A 14,442-nucleotide genomic window follows, 5' to 3' on the forward strand; every position below is an offset into this window, starting at 1 on the left:
ATTAATCAAATTCAGATTGTTTCTCCATCACTCCACTGACACAGCGTGACTCTACTCACATAACCTGCACCTATCCCTCATGCCAACGTTCTGATTGGCATTCTTATTAATTGCTGCGTTTTGGCGAATGGTACAGCTACACCAAATGCATCGTTTGCAAAGGCCCGTTTGCAAACACTACGTTCCTTCACCACACGTGACCACATACGACATTGCTATTTTTAACCAACCAATCGACGGCCTGGTTCCGGCTAGTTTAGGCTCGATGACTTGGTTGATGCATGTCATCGATTCCAATTGCGTGGATCGATGCTCATGATATTAATCACTGGATTGTCTGGTCCAGACTCGATCATTTACAAACCGCCGTCATATAGGTGGAATATTTCTGCGTTAAACAACAAACAAACAAACCAACTGTTGTGACAGCCAAAGAAAACCAAAGCCATGAGTAAATATTAAGATTTCTACTCTTTGAAGCCGTGTGTTTATAACCTGCATTGTCAAAATACAGTAACATGCTGTAAGCTGTTTTTGGGAGGTGGTCTTCCGGCATTGACAATATTTTTACACCAGTATCCAACAGTACGAGTTAATATACATTGGATATCGGCCACATTCTCCTTAAACTATAGCATGAGGCGTTTGTAGTTCAATTTGTGAGAAGTGGTGGATTTTCTCTACAATCTCGAGTATATTGATCCGCCATGTTTCAGGATGCAAACAAAAGAATCGGACTGATCTGACAATCACACAACTTAAAGAATACTTCAGGGAAATTCATACAAATTGCTACAAATGTTTAAGACCCGTGAAGATCCGGGGTAGAATAGGTCTTCAGCAACCCATGCTTGCCGTAAAAGGCGACTATGCTTGTCGTAAGAGACGACTAACGGGATCGGGTGGTCAGACTCGCTGACTTTGTTGATGCATGTCATCGATCCCAATTTTCGAGGATCAATGACATATATGTCCTTTATATGATCGAGGAAAAGAGGGTGAATATCATTTTTTGCTTGCATATCCCACTCTTGATGCTGTTTCAATTAAATATTTACCAAACATGCATCACTAATGTAAACATGCATACATTAAAAAAAATAATTGCTACAAATGATACTGAACAAATTAAATCATTATGTCTCTTTATTTATCATGCTCATTAAAGGAGAAAATAGTTGTTAAACAATGTTTAAAATTATGTATATTGCCACTACCATACTTGTAATTTGTTATTTGTATACAGGCCTATAACCTTCAAACTGAATATTAATTGATTTATTGATACGAGTATGTGTTTTGGACCTTAAAGGGGAAGTGTACACGCAAAAATCACTTTCTTTCTTTTTCTAAACAAAGCACAATTTTAGAATTAGTCAGTATCTATGTTTGAAAAGATACACTCATTTTTTTCACAGTGAAAGTAGGAAGCTCACAATAGTGTGAAAATGATATGCCGTTATGAGGCCTTCGTTTTTCGAGCTAAACAGGCCTGAGTCATCCCCCTTAGATTATGACGTAATTGGTGCCAATTCAACTGGGTCCCTGTCTATTCTCAACGCAAAAGATATCAAGTAACAGTTTGCGGTAAAACAACATGGCCTACGACACACTCCGGCGCAGTGGTGACTCAGCATAACACTATGCTGGCTGGCATCTGAGACGCTAGAATCACACACCTGTACCTACACCACGTGACGCGGTTCTTACAAAGCATGATGACGTCATAATGTTTATCAATTGGCACCAATGACATCATATTGCAAGGGGCATAAGCCATGTTTTTTTGTTATGGAAATAGAACACCTGGTAAACGTGAAAAATATATATCGTTTTAATGAAAAAAATATGTTAATTAATTGTTATATTTTTATAATTTGTCTATGACACTTCTAGGTTAACACTTTTAATGTCGAAAAAGTACAAGAAAAATAGGTTCATTTCCGTGTGAACTTGCCCTTTAAGTGTTTCGGCGACTGTCAAATCAAATTTTCACGTGTATACTTTCTTTTGCCCGGCAGTTATATAGGGCTGTGACAGAATCTATTTTATTACATTTGTTTAATGTGAAGTCTTCATGATTTGCGGGGGCGGTCGGGTAGCCTAGTGGTTAAAGCGTTCGCTCGTCACACCGAAGACCCGGGTTCGATTCCCGACATGGGTACAATGTGTGAAGCCCATTTCTGGTGTCCCGCGCCGTGATATTGCTGGAATATTGCTAAAAGCGGCGTAAAACCATACTCACTCACTCACGATTTGCGCTTTGGCATTGGACGATAGACCGGTCACATGACCGCGAACTGACGTTCATATTTTGAGGCTGTATTCTTGAAATGACGTAAACACTGCGGACTACTTTCACATTCCTGGGGAAACCTAGGTAGTTATCTAGTCCGAATATAATACACATAAGACATTTCATCTCAGAGTTTTGCATACATTTGAAATGATTGAATATCCTCGCTGCAACCCATCCCAATGAACACTCTGGTCGTGCATAGACTACCAGTGACAGTCAGCAACATGCTCAGGCAATCTAATTTACTTCAGTATCAACTAGACACATCCCTATAATCACTTTTGAATGATCAGCCAATTCATCAGTGATGACTACCAGCTAATCACCACAATCACATTCACAACTTGAAATCTTCCCGTCACGTTGATCGTGTCGGCCATTTTAACGCCCGGGACTTAAGTAAATGTATTACGACGCATTGTCACTGTCGTCTGAACAGACATTTTTCACCTAGTGATGATATTGGTTCGATCAATTTCTTGTAACCAAACAACAAAATATGTTACTGTAGAGTAATTTGAGCATACATACGCTCATGGCATCGCTCATTTTGAGGACTATTTTATTCCGCGATACAGCTAGTTGTATGGCTGTCGATAAAACATGAAGTCACACGTACTAAATTAAGTATACATCCTTCGAGGTGCGAAAAGCGAGGTACAAAATATAATATATGAGGTCTTTGAAAGGCATATAGGAATGATACACGTAAGAAAGAGAATATATGGATGTCAACTTCTTTATTATGAGGAACACGTTTCGGAGAATATCCTTACCTTCATCACCGGAGTGAGTGAGTGAGTGAGTATGGTTTTTCGCCGCTTTTAGCAATATTCCAGCAATATCACGGCGGGGGACACCAGAAATGGGCTTCACACATTGTACCCATGTCGGGAATCGAACCCGGGTCTTCGGCGTGACGAGCGAACGCTTTAACCACTGGGCTACCCGACCACCCCTCATCACCGGAAGTTGACATATGCATCATTACATATTCTCTTCTAAAACTGACATTCACTTTGTGTGAGTTTATATACGACGTTCTCACCTCTATGAAGTTCATACTCCAATGAATTCACACAAAGTGAAAGTCAATTCTGAAATACCAAAGTCAGCACTACGTCGTGCTTGTGGGTTTCGCCAAAATGGTAAAAAGCCTGCATCACTTTGGACGTTCACGCGTAACAAGCCGTGATATAAGAGAAATATTGTTCAAAGTGGCGTTAAACCAAGCTCACTCACTATTTTAATATAGTGTATTTTATGTCTGACAGTATCTATAACAATCACACAAACGATATGAAATGAAATATGTTTTAAAAATTGTTTCTAAAGTTTTTACAAATATTTGGAAACTATGCCTCTTATTCGATATATTTTATGCTATATTTTGGAAATAGGGACAATCCCTAGTCTAGCGCACATACGTGACTTCATACATGGATCAAAATGCATAGTTGACGGTATTCTCTTTACGAGACGACTTAAATGTGAACCGTGCTCACTCACTCACTCACTCACTTTCCAAACATTAACAATGCGCCGACAACTGACAGTTCATTTATTGGAAAACAATAAGCCAGGACCCGGTCTATCGTCCTTAAGAAACGGACTCGTGAAGATTCCGGGGTAGAACAGGTCTTCAGCAACCCAGGCTTGCCGTAAAAGGTGACTATGCTTGTCGTAAAAAGCGACTAACGGGATCGGATTTTCAGACTCGCTGACTTGGTTGACGCATGTCATCGATCCCAATTGCGTGGATGGATGCTCATGATATTTATCACTGGATTGTCTGGTCCAGACCGCTGTCATATAGCTGGAATATTGCTGAGTGCGGCGTTAAACAACAAACCAAAAAAACCAAAACCATAAGAGGGCTATAGCCGAGAATCATGACTGAATGTCACATTGTAAAACACGAAATGAATTTATTCCAGTTCTATGACAGGTCGCACACTGCTTAAGGCAAGTTAATTTGAGAAGTTCTTTCAACTATGACGTCATCGCATTGAAACCTCGCCGCAAACAGCTCTGCACAAGCCATAAATTTTAGAATGTGGCTGCTCGTTCGAAATTAAGTGATTTACGTAAATGCACACATTTGCGAAAACTAATAACGCACTTAGATATAAACATTATGTTTTCTTATAGATGAACGTCTCATCCATACTTTCAAAAATATTGTTGATTTTCCAATATGCGTCTATAATGAAGTGGGGGGCACGGGTGGCCCAGTCGTCTAAGGCGCCGCGATTCGCTGTGCAGAGCTGCGTCCCTTGGGCACGCCGGAAATCTCTGATGGTGGGTTCGAATCCCGGTTCGCCCCGATTATGTTTCTAGGTTTGTCAGCACCATACCCGTGCCTGTGGGTTTCACCGAAGTGGTAAACGTCTAAGACCTGCATCACTTCGGGCTTTCCTCCCACTAAGCTGACACGCCGTGATATAACTGGAATACTGTTAAAAGCGGCGTTAAACCCAACTCACTCACTCACTATAATGAAGTGTACCTGATTCTTTAACGGGTGGGGCGGTGGGGTAGCCTAGTGGTTAAAGCGACCCGGGTTCGATTCCCCACATGGGTAAATGTGTGAAGCCCATTTCTGTTCTCCCCTGCCGTGATATTGCTGGAATATTGCTAAAAGCGGCGTAAAACCAAAGACCCTCACTCACTCACTCATTTTATTTGTTTGTTTGTTTATTTGTTGTTTAACGCCGCACTCAGCAATATGACGGCGGTCTGTAAATAATCGATTCTGGACCAGACAATCCAGTGATTGACATCATGAGCATCGATCCATGCAATTGGGACCGATGACATGCATCAACCAAGTCACCGAGCCTGACCACCCGATCCCGTTAGTCGCCTTTTACGACAAGCATAGTCGCCTTTTACGGCACGCATGGGTTGCTGAAGACCTATTCTACCCCGGATCTTCACGGGCCCAACTCCGGCGGTGACTTGTTCGACTGGGTGTCCAACTCCGGGGGAGTACGACACCCAGTCGAACAAGTCACCGATCTATTAAACCAAGCTACATTGGACTGTTTCATTTATTGCAACGACGTATATGACGCCGCACTCAGCTATATTCCAGCTATATGACGACGGTCTGTAAATAATCGAGTCTGGACCAGGAAATTCATTGATTGACATCACGAGCATCGATCCGTATAGATTCCGGGTTAGAAAGGTCTTCAGCAACCCATGCTTGTCGTGAGAGGCGACTAACGGGATTCGGTGGTCAGGTTCACTGACTTGAGCCACACTCAGAAATATTCCAGCTATATGACGACGGTCTGTTAATAATCGAATCTGGATGTATCCAGTGATTGACATCATGAGCATCGATCCACGCAATTAGGATACGATGACATGCATCAACCAAGTCAGCGAGCCTGGCCTCGCGATCCGATAGTCACCTCTTACGACAAGCATAGTCACCTTTTACGGCAAGCATGGGTTGCTGAATACCTATTCCAGCCCGGATCTTCACGGTTCCCTCAACCAATTGCTTAGATCAATGCTCATTATATAAAACACTTGATTGTCTGGACCAGCGTCGATTACAGGCCGCCGTGATATTGCTGGAATATTGCTGAGTCCTGTGTTAAACAACGAACAAAGAAGAAAAACAAGCCTCGAAAAGAACAAAGTTGATTTTGGGGGCACCCACTCCTTTCTGTAGACCTATAAGGATTTTATATTTTATTTTTTAGATATGTAATATGTAAATGGATGTGTTCATCTTAAAGCAGGGTTTAGATCAGCCGAGATACAGTGATATTTCATAAGGGCTTCCTTGCTTGACGACCGCCTCCCTGGTCTAGTGGTAGAGCGTCGACCCGGAGAGCGGAAGGTCGGCGTCATACCAAAAGACGTTAAAAGATGGTACTTGTTGTTACCCTGTCTGGCGCTCGGCATTAAGGGGATAAAACAAGGACTGGTCGGCTCGGAGTCAGTATACTGTGTCTGAGTGGGGTATTCATGTTAAACTGCGGCATGGTATCTCAGTGAGCTAGCACTATCAATCGGCATCTGTCCGGACTAGCACAAGCGGCCACACACACACACACACACACACACACACACATACACGTACATGCACGTCGCTATATAAGTGCAATAATCTTGGACGCGACGTTAAACCCCATTTCACCTCACCTACAACCTGAGTGACACTATCATCTGTCATTCCTGCTCATATCACTCGGGGAACGTATCGCTCAAACATACGAATACCTGGTGCAAACCTATTGCCCGTCTGTCTTCGTCTTGTGATTGGCAGGCTTAATCCATAGTTCATATAATGACAACTGTGAACATTTAAATATATCTACAAGGAATTCGTGACTTGCATCATGATGAATCTGGGAGATTTAAACAGAAAAACATCTTTTTCTGTATGACGGTTTTTTTCCAAAAACGTCGTGAGATAGGTGTCAATAGTGCTTGATTAATCACGGGCGTCTTGGTGCTTTTAATGACGAAATGGCGCTTTGGAGGGATTGCAAGGTGAAGAAGGTGGGACAAATTAATAATAAAGGATCGTTAAGGTAATTCTACAATTCCAGGTTTCATATTAAAAAAAGACATCTTGACAATAATTAAATTATTCACTCGAAGTGCAGGAGAATTGATTGCATATATGTTATTAAATTGGAAACCTTTCTGTATTTTTTTCATTTTGACACTTGATACATTTCAGATTTAGTTCGAGGAGGTATGGAGGTATTAGTTAAAAGAACTTGTTTTTAATTTTAAAAAATTATTGGAAAACCTCTCCCGGGAGGACAAGTGTTGACAAGGAGCCTATGAATGACTGACTGTAAGCTTTGATACCTGTGAGGAATAACCCCTCCCCCCCCCCCCCCCCCGCTTTCCTGTGCACTGTTGCAAAAAAATGTCGTCCTAGGACATGTAAAAAAATGTTGCCTCCCTTCTCGATACAATACATATAAAGTCCCGGATGAAAGCACGAGTATATGCTCAATAAGAGCTGAGAAAAGCTTTATTTTAATCCATGTTTCAATGGATTTTACATGTTGAAGATATAAAACCAGACACTCGAAAACATCCCCAAAGGTTTCATGGCAGACATGTGGAGGACGTTACACATTTGACGCATCAGTGACAAACATTATGCCTGATGGAATTCCCTATTTTGACTCGTACCACATGTTCAGAGGGTTCTTTGAGGTGAATACTTGACTTGCCTTTGCATGTTTGTGACTGGTGCTACCAGAGGGGAAGGTTGGTTGGTTGGTCGTTGAACGCCGCACTCCGCAATATTCCAGCTATATGACGGCGGTCTGTAAATAATCATGTCTGGACCAGATAATCCAGTGATTGATACCATGAGCATCGGTCCACGCAAATTGGATCGGTGACATGCATGAACCAAGTCAGAGCCTGACCACCCGATCCCGTTAGTCGCCTCTTACGACAAGCATAGGTTGCTGAAGACCTATTCTACCCCGGATGTTCACGGGTCCGTTTCTTATGGACGATAGCTTATTGTTTGCCTTATACTTCTTTGTATTTCACACACACACACACACACACACACACACACACACACACACACACACACACACACACACACACACACACACACACACACACACACACACACACACACAAAGAAAGCATATCATGGTGACATTACTATACAAGTATATTCCGCGACCATTCTCATTGAATGATGATTTCAATGTAAAGGACACCCCTGACGGATTGGGCGTCGAACAGTCCCTCCTTGAGAGTCTTAAGCCGGTCTTTTAGAGCTTTACGACTGTTCCATGTGAGCTCTATGTTAGTCGGGAAACAATTCTACCCCGGGTCTTCACGGGTCTTTGATGTTACTGAAAATTACTATTCCTATAAGTCGCGTGACATATTTTAAAGCGACTCTTGAAACATCTTTTTTTTGTTTTGACTGAAGACTTTGTTTAGCTTTGAGAATACGGTGTATGGATTTAAGCGAGGTACAAATAACCTTATTATTTATTATTACTGGAGTGTGATTATTCCCAGGGAACAAAATTCATTTTTCTGTAAAATTTACGATTTATAGATTTTATTTTTTAAAATCATGTGATTGCAGGTGAAATATTCCAACAAACGAAAGTATATGACTGGGGTCTCCATCATGTGTTTTCTGACATGGCTATGACAGACCATCCCTGAAGCCCTCACCTGTCAATCAGCTTCGTTTTGACATCGCCAGGTAAGTCTGCATGCCAATAATAGATGACGTCACCTACAGGTAATTCCACAGCGACTTGAGCGCCGGCGGCCGCTGAGTCATCAGTTTGTCACAGGCTTACCCATCTCAACAGTAAGTGTCTCATCAGAGACAAACGTCCACTAGATAACCCCTTCCAGCACATCTAGTCATAAGTCCGCTGAATGTTCCGTTTGTTTCAGATTTTGTTCTTTCCGACACTTGATTTTGTTTCTTTCTTTGTTTAACGCCGCACTCAGCAATATTCCAGCTAAATGACGGTGCTCTGTCAATAATCGACTCTCGACCAGCCAACCCATTGATGGACATTATGAGCATCGATCCACGCAATTGGGATACGATGATATGCATCAACCAAGTCAGCGAGACTGACAACCCGATCCCGTTAGTCGTCTCTTAGGACAAGCATAGTCGCCTTTCACGGTAAGTATGGGTTACCGAATAATCGAATCTGGACCAGACCATCCAGTGATTCACACTATGAACATCGATCCACGCAATTGGGATACGATTTTGAACAGTAGTATATTTATTTGATAAATGACAACACTACACTGTAAACCAAAATAATGATGTAGACGAGATACAGCAGCTGTGTAGAAATGTGTTCCACGAAAGATCACTTCAGCGGTGGCTTTCTTGAAGAACAATGGCTGACATATATTCTATGCAACTAGGGAGTGAATATAATTCTACAATGAATTTGGAACTTACTCTATTCTGAATGCTCAATAATCAGAGATTATCAAATTATAATAAGCCCTCTGATTAAAACAGCCGATTTGACGGCCGGACGCCAAAAAGTATAGAACAGTTCTTCTTTATCATCTTTTCAATATTCATGTGTACAGTTACACACAAAATGTGGCACAGTATGTGTGGCAATACATTTTTGTAGAAAAAACCCGATAGAAATCAACAAAGAGAATGTATTTCAATGTATTTGTGACGAAAGAGACCATGTCATTTGGCGCTTTCCGTTCCAAATTAAATTTAGCGGGGTTAAATCTACAGATAACTTAACTCACAGTACGTTTATCTCCTAATTTAATCCAGTTTGTATTTAGTTTAAATACATGTCTGATCAAGTCGGATGGATGTCTTAGACTTTACCTGTCTTGTGAAACCAACGGACACGTATGACCAAAGACTAAAAAAATAAAATCTAGGAATGGAAACCACGAGTAGTTGATCTTGGCTCAATGACACGTGTTTTCCATGTCTCACATCATCCTCACATCAACACCAAGCAACCCACCCACTCACTCACTCACACATAACGTCACAGAGATTGTTCTTTTCAGTCATAAAACCACGTGACATCAAACCGTTAACGTCGGTTTATATAGAAGCTCCTATTTTTCTTAATTGTCGCTTTGATTGTTTGTTGTTTATTTGTTTGTTGTTTAACGCCGCACTCAGCAATATTCCAGCTGTATTACGGCGGTCTGTAAATAATCGAGTCTGCACCAGACAATCCACTGACAACCCGATCCCGTTAGTCGCCTCTTACGACAAGCAGAGTCGCCTTTTACGGCAAGCATGGGTTGCTGAAGACCTATTCTGCCCTGGATCTTCACGGGTCCGTCGCTTTGAAAATATGCCAGTCGCGTTAAGACATTGGCCTCCTTCAGTCTGCAAACGCTCCGCAGACTCTATCTACAACAACGTCCAATTCATTGTCGCCAATTCAATGTCAGCTTAACACTTTCCTTGCATAACCCAGGAAGTAGTTTCAAAAAACAAGATAAAACGTTGGTTTGTTATGCATTTCAATGATAGATGTCACATTTGATTTGTGAGTTATGGAGGGTTTTTGCCATTGCCAATGAGAAATTTGCAGCATATATGTTTTATATGTAAAACAGACAGGCCACACACGTATTTAGTCTCTGACGTAGGTAATTAAATGTGTTGCATACGATTTGGAAACCCAGGTTAAAAAATGTTCAGTTATTTCGAGACTGTCTTTCCGTATGGGTTTTCTGTTTTGCTTGCGATACGCAGTGATTGTGTTTTCGCATCGTAAATAGACGATAAATTTCCGAGCGAGAGCGAGGGAAATACCGGAATCTAGGCACGAGTGCCGTAAATATAAGGTTGACATGAACACGAATATAAGGTTCTATTTATTACCGAAAAAGACGTCTACATACAGAGACGAATTTTAGTGTTACCTAAGAGGACAGCACGTCGCAACATATGTCTACATACAGAGACGAATTTTAGTGTTACCTAAGAGGACAGCAAGTCGCAACAGCAGCGGAACCACAATTTGTCGATGACATCTACAATCTTCAGCTGTGATGTCGTTTCTAGTTTTACGTTAGTCCCACATTCACGAGGCACAGTTATGACAGGCGGTCATTTATGGAGTAAATGTCACTTCTTGGTGTTTGTTATTCTCTTGAAAATGTTTCGTTATAAACTTAAATTTCTCATTTAACTCGTCAATCGAAAGCGCCAATTTGGTTACGAGACTAGCGTGTATTCCTCCGCTTCCAACAGGGGTCTCGTAGCTTTCAAGAATATATTATTTGATACTGATTTTGTATATAATCATTTCCAAATGTATGATAAAGAATTTTAGTGACCTCAAATATTTTTTATTACTCTTGTTTATATTTTTAAGATTCTGAAAATTCGGAAGTACGTTTTAAGTCAATTACAAGGGGTTGTGAAACGACAATGCGTGTGAGGTAGAGAGTATTTACGTTTCAAGGAAAACAACTTCCGGTAGACAACTACACAAGAAGTATACAGTAAAGTACGGTTATAACGAACTCAAAGGGACTACTAATTTTAGTTCGTTATAACCGTAGTTCGTTATAAGCATATATACAGTATAACAACAGCAAATAGTCGGGACCAAAAAAGTAAGTTCGTTATATCCGTCAGTTCGTTATAAGCGTGTTCGTTATAACCGTAGTTTACTGTATAAGTTTCATATGTTACGACACTCGTGAGATGAGAGAAACATGATATTTCACGAGTCACAAGAAACGTCCTCTATATGTATCATATCTTAGGAATAGAAATTGTAATATGCCAGCCTATGGCGAGCGTAACACGCTATTTATTCCTAGTATATGATATTTACGAAACGGAAACACACGAGCGAAATAATTTCTTTATGCTTAAAGTAATCGAAATTCAATTCACATTTTTATTAACTAAAGTAACTCTAGAAACAGCGTAGGAATACAAAGCCTGAGTGAACCGAGCCATTTGTAATATAGTGCAAATCACTTGCAGCCATGATGGTTTACATTTTAAGCACTCACACATCGAGAAGCCTAAATTAACTTTTGTGGAATGTTACTCAAAGGTTTTTGAGCATGGTTGCATCACATCTTTATATAAATTTATTTAAAGTAGTTCCTGTCAGATGACCATATGTATCCTTCCGTGATACCAGGTTGTTTGTTTGTTTGTTTGTTGTTTAACGCCGCACTCAGCAATATTCCAGCTATATGATGGCGGTCTGTAAATAATCAAGTGCGGACCAGACAATCCAGTGATTGACATCATGAGTATCGATCCATGCATTTGGCATCGACGTCAGTCGCTTCTTACGACAAGCATAGTCGCCTTTTAAGACAAGCATGGGTTGCTAAAGACCTGTTCTACCCCGGATCTTCACGGGATTGATACCAAGTTTGTCGCATTGCTTTACTGCATCGATAACACTATACATTATATGATATACATTGAAACCGAGGTGATTTGTAAAGAATATGTAACATATATGAAATAAGAATGATGAAAGAAGAAATATTTTCAATTTTTACAATTTTACTTAAATTTGTTTTAAAAAATCACACTTTGGGGACAGTTACGACAAGTTATCAGTTAACTAGTTGGGACCTAAGACATACTTTTTAACAAATGTCTGTTTAAAAAAAACAGAATGTGTCTGTAATATATCAACACATCGTATTTAATTCTTGGCAGCTACCGTTGACTTAAGGCACCTGACACGTGAGTTTAACATGTGACACGCTGAGCTGCTGCTGTGTATGAAGCGAAAAGTGCCGTCGGTGATCCGTGCAATGGGATTAACGCGCATACCTTGATGCATTGCATGTTTAAGGTGGAATTAGGCGATTGTGAGAAGTAAGATCAATGGTGTTGGGGGGATTTGTACTGTGGCGTTTATAGGCTGAGAGACGGGTTAGTCAGAGGGGGGGGGCCTGTTCCCAATAAGAAGATTAATTTAATTTTCAAAATCCGAGATACACATCTTTTCCTCGTCCCTGGTGTGTTCCGTATGCATGGAAACCCCTGGGAACAGAGACATTTTTTATTAATGTTTTCGGGACAATGTTTCTTCTCTTCTTCTTTTTTTTTCTTCAAATTGTTTTTTCATTTATATTTTGTTTGTTTAATGCTATTAGACAAGACTGTATGTATGACTGTATGTATGGGAGGATTTCAACTTTCCAATTGTCAACTTTCTCCTTATGTCGAGGAATATTCCTGCAGCTCCAGCCTTTGCTGTCTACAGTTCACAACTTTTCAGGTACAATTGAATTATGAAATAATGATTGTTTTTAGCATTCTGAACGAACAAATGGTGAGGGGAAAGTATTGTTCATAAATGTTTTAAATTTATTTTGGAAACAGGGAAACAAGGCCTGTATCGTATGTTTGTTTGTTGTTTAGCAAATATCACATTTATATAACCTCGGTATACAACAAATCGAATGTTGGCCAGACAATCCAGTGATTGACATCATGAGCATTGTTCTACACAATAGGGATACGATGACATTCAGGCTCGCTGACTTGGTTGAGCATGTCATCGCTCCCAAATGCGTGGATCGATGCTCACGACATCAACCACCCGATCCCGTTAGTCGCCTTTTACGACAGGCATAGGCGCCTTTTACGGCAAGCATGGGTTGCTGAAGACCTATTCTACCCCGGATCTTCACGGGTCCAGCAATCTATGAGCAATCCATGATGGTCGCAGGAAGCGACTAACGGGATCAGGTGGTCAGGCGCGCTGACTTGTTTGATGTCATCGTATCCCACTTACATGGGTCGATGTACATGGTGTCAATCACTGGATCGCCGTCATATAGCTGGAATATTACTGAGTGCGGCGTTAATCAAACAAACTTACACAATTCCAGTTCGTGTGTGTATACATCAGTAAATTAGGAGATAAACATACTGTGTTTTCAATGTAGAGCTAGGTTACCTGTAGATTTAACCCCGCTAAATTGAATTTGGAACCGAACGCGCAGCGTGAGGTTTCAAATGTTAAATTTAGCGCGGTTAAATCTACAGGTAACCTAGCTCTACATTGAAAACACAGTATGTTTATCTCCATTCTACCATGACTAAATAAAACGCGAACTCTTTGGTGTTAGAAAATATACTGAGTGAAGCGGCATGGGTTGAGTTTAATGTTTTGAGTGGGTTATCGATCTGAATTACGGAATCACCGAACAAATTGGTTCTGTATATACTCAAGCAGTTTGTTTACTCCGTAATACTTCACTCGAACATATGACAGGCATATAAGCACGGTAACTTGGTAAGCTAACATGAGGTGGCCATCCCAAGGCTTTTGCTCTACATCTCATGTCACCATTATGACGTCATATCGCTCATTGTGACACAAAATATATGACGTCACAGTCGTATATAGAAAAGCGCCAAAATTTCAAGCCCTCTGTTGTCTCCAAAACGTAAATACATTCCCTTTGTTGATTTCTGTCGTGTTTTTCTGCACGAAATGTATTGCCACACATCCTTTGAATATTGTAGTAACGGCATCTGTGCATTTTGTAACCTGTAATTGTAGATATAGTAATTTAAATATGCCTACCGACAATGACTGAAAATAGTACTATTCTATGAATATTAGCTTCCGCGGTGATGCGGC

The sequence above is a fragment of the Haliotis rufescens genome, unplaced genomic scaffold (assembly GCF_023055435.1).
Source record: "Haliotis rufescens isolate VD_foot unplaced genomic scaffold, xgHalRufe1.0.p SCAF_14, whole genome shotgun sequence".
In the NCBI taxonomy this organism is placed as follows: Eukaryota; Metazoa; Mollusca; class Gastropoda; order Lepetellida; family Haliotidae; genus Haliotis; species Haliotis rufescens.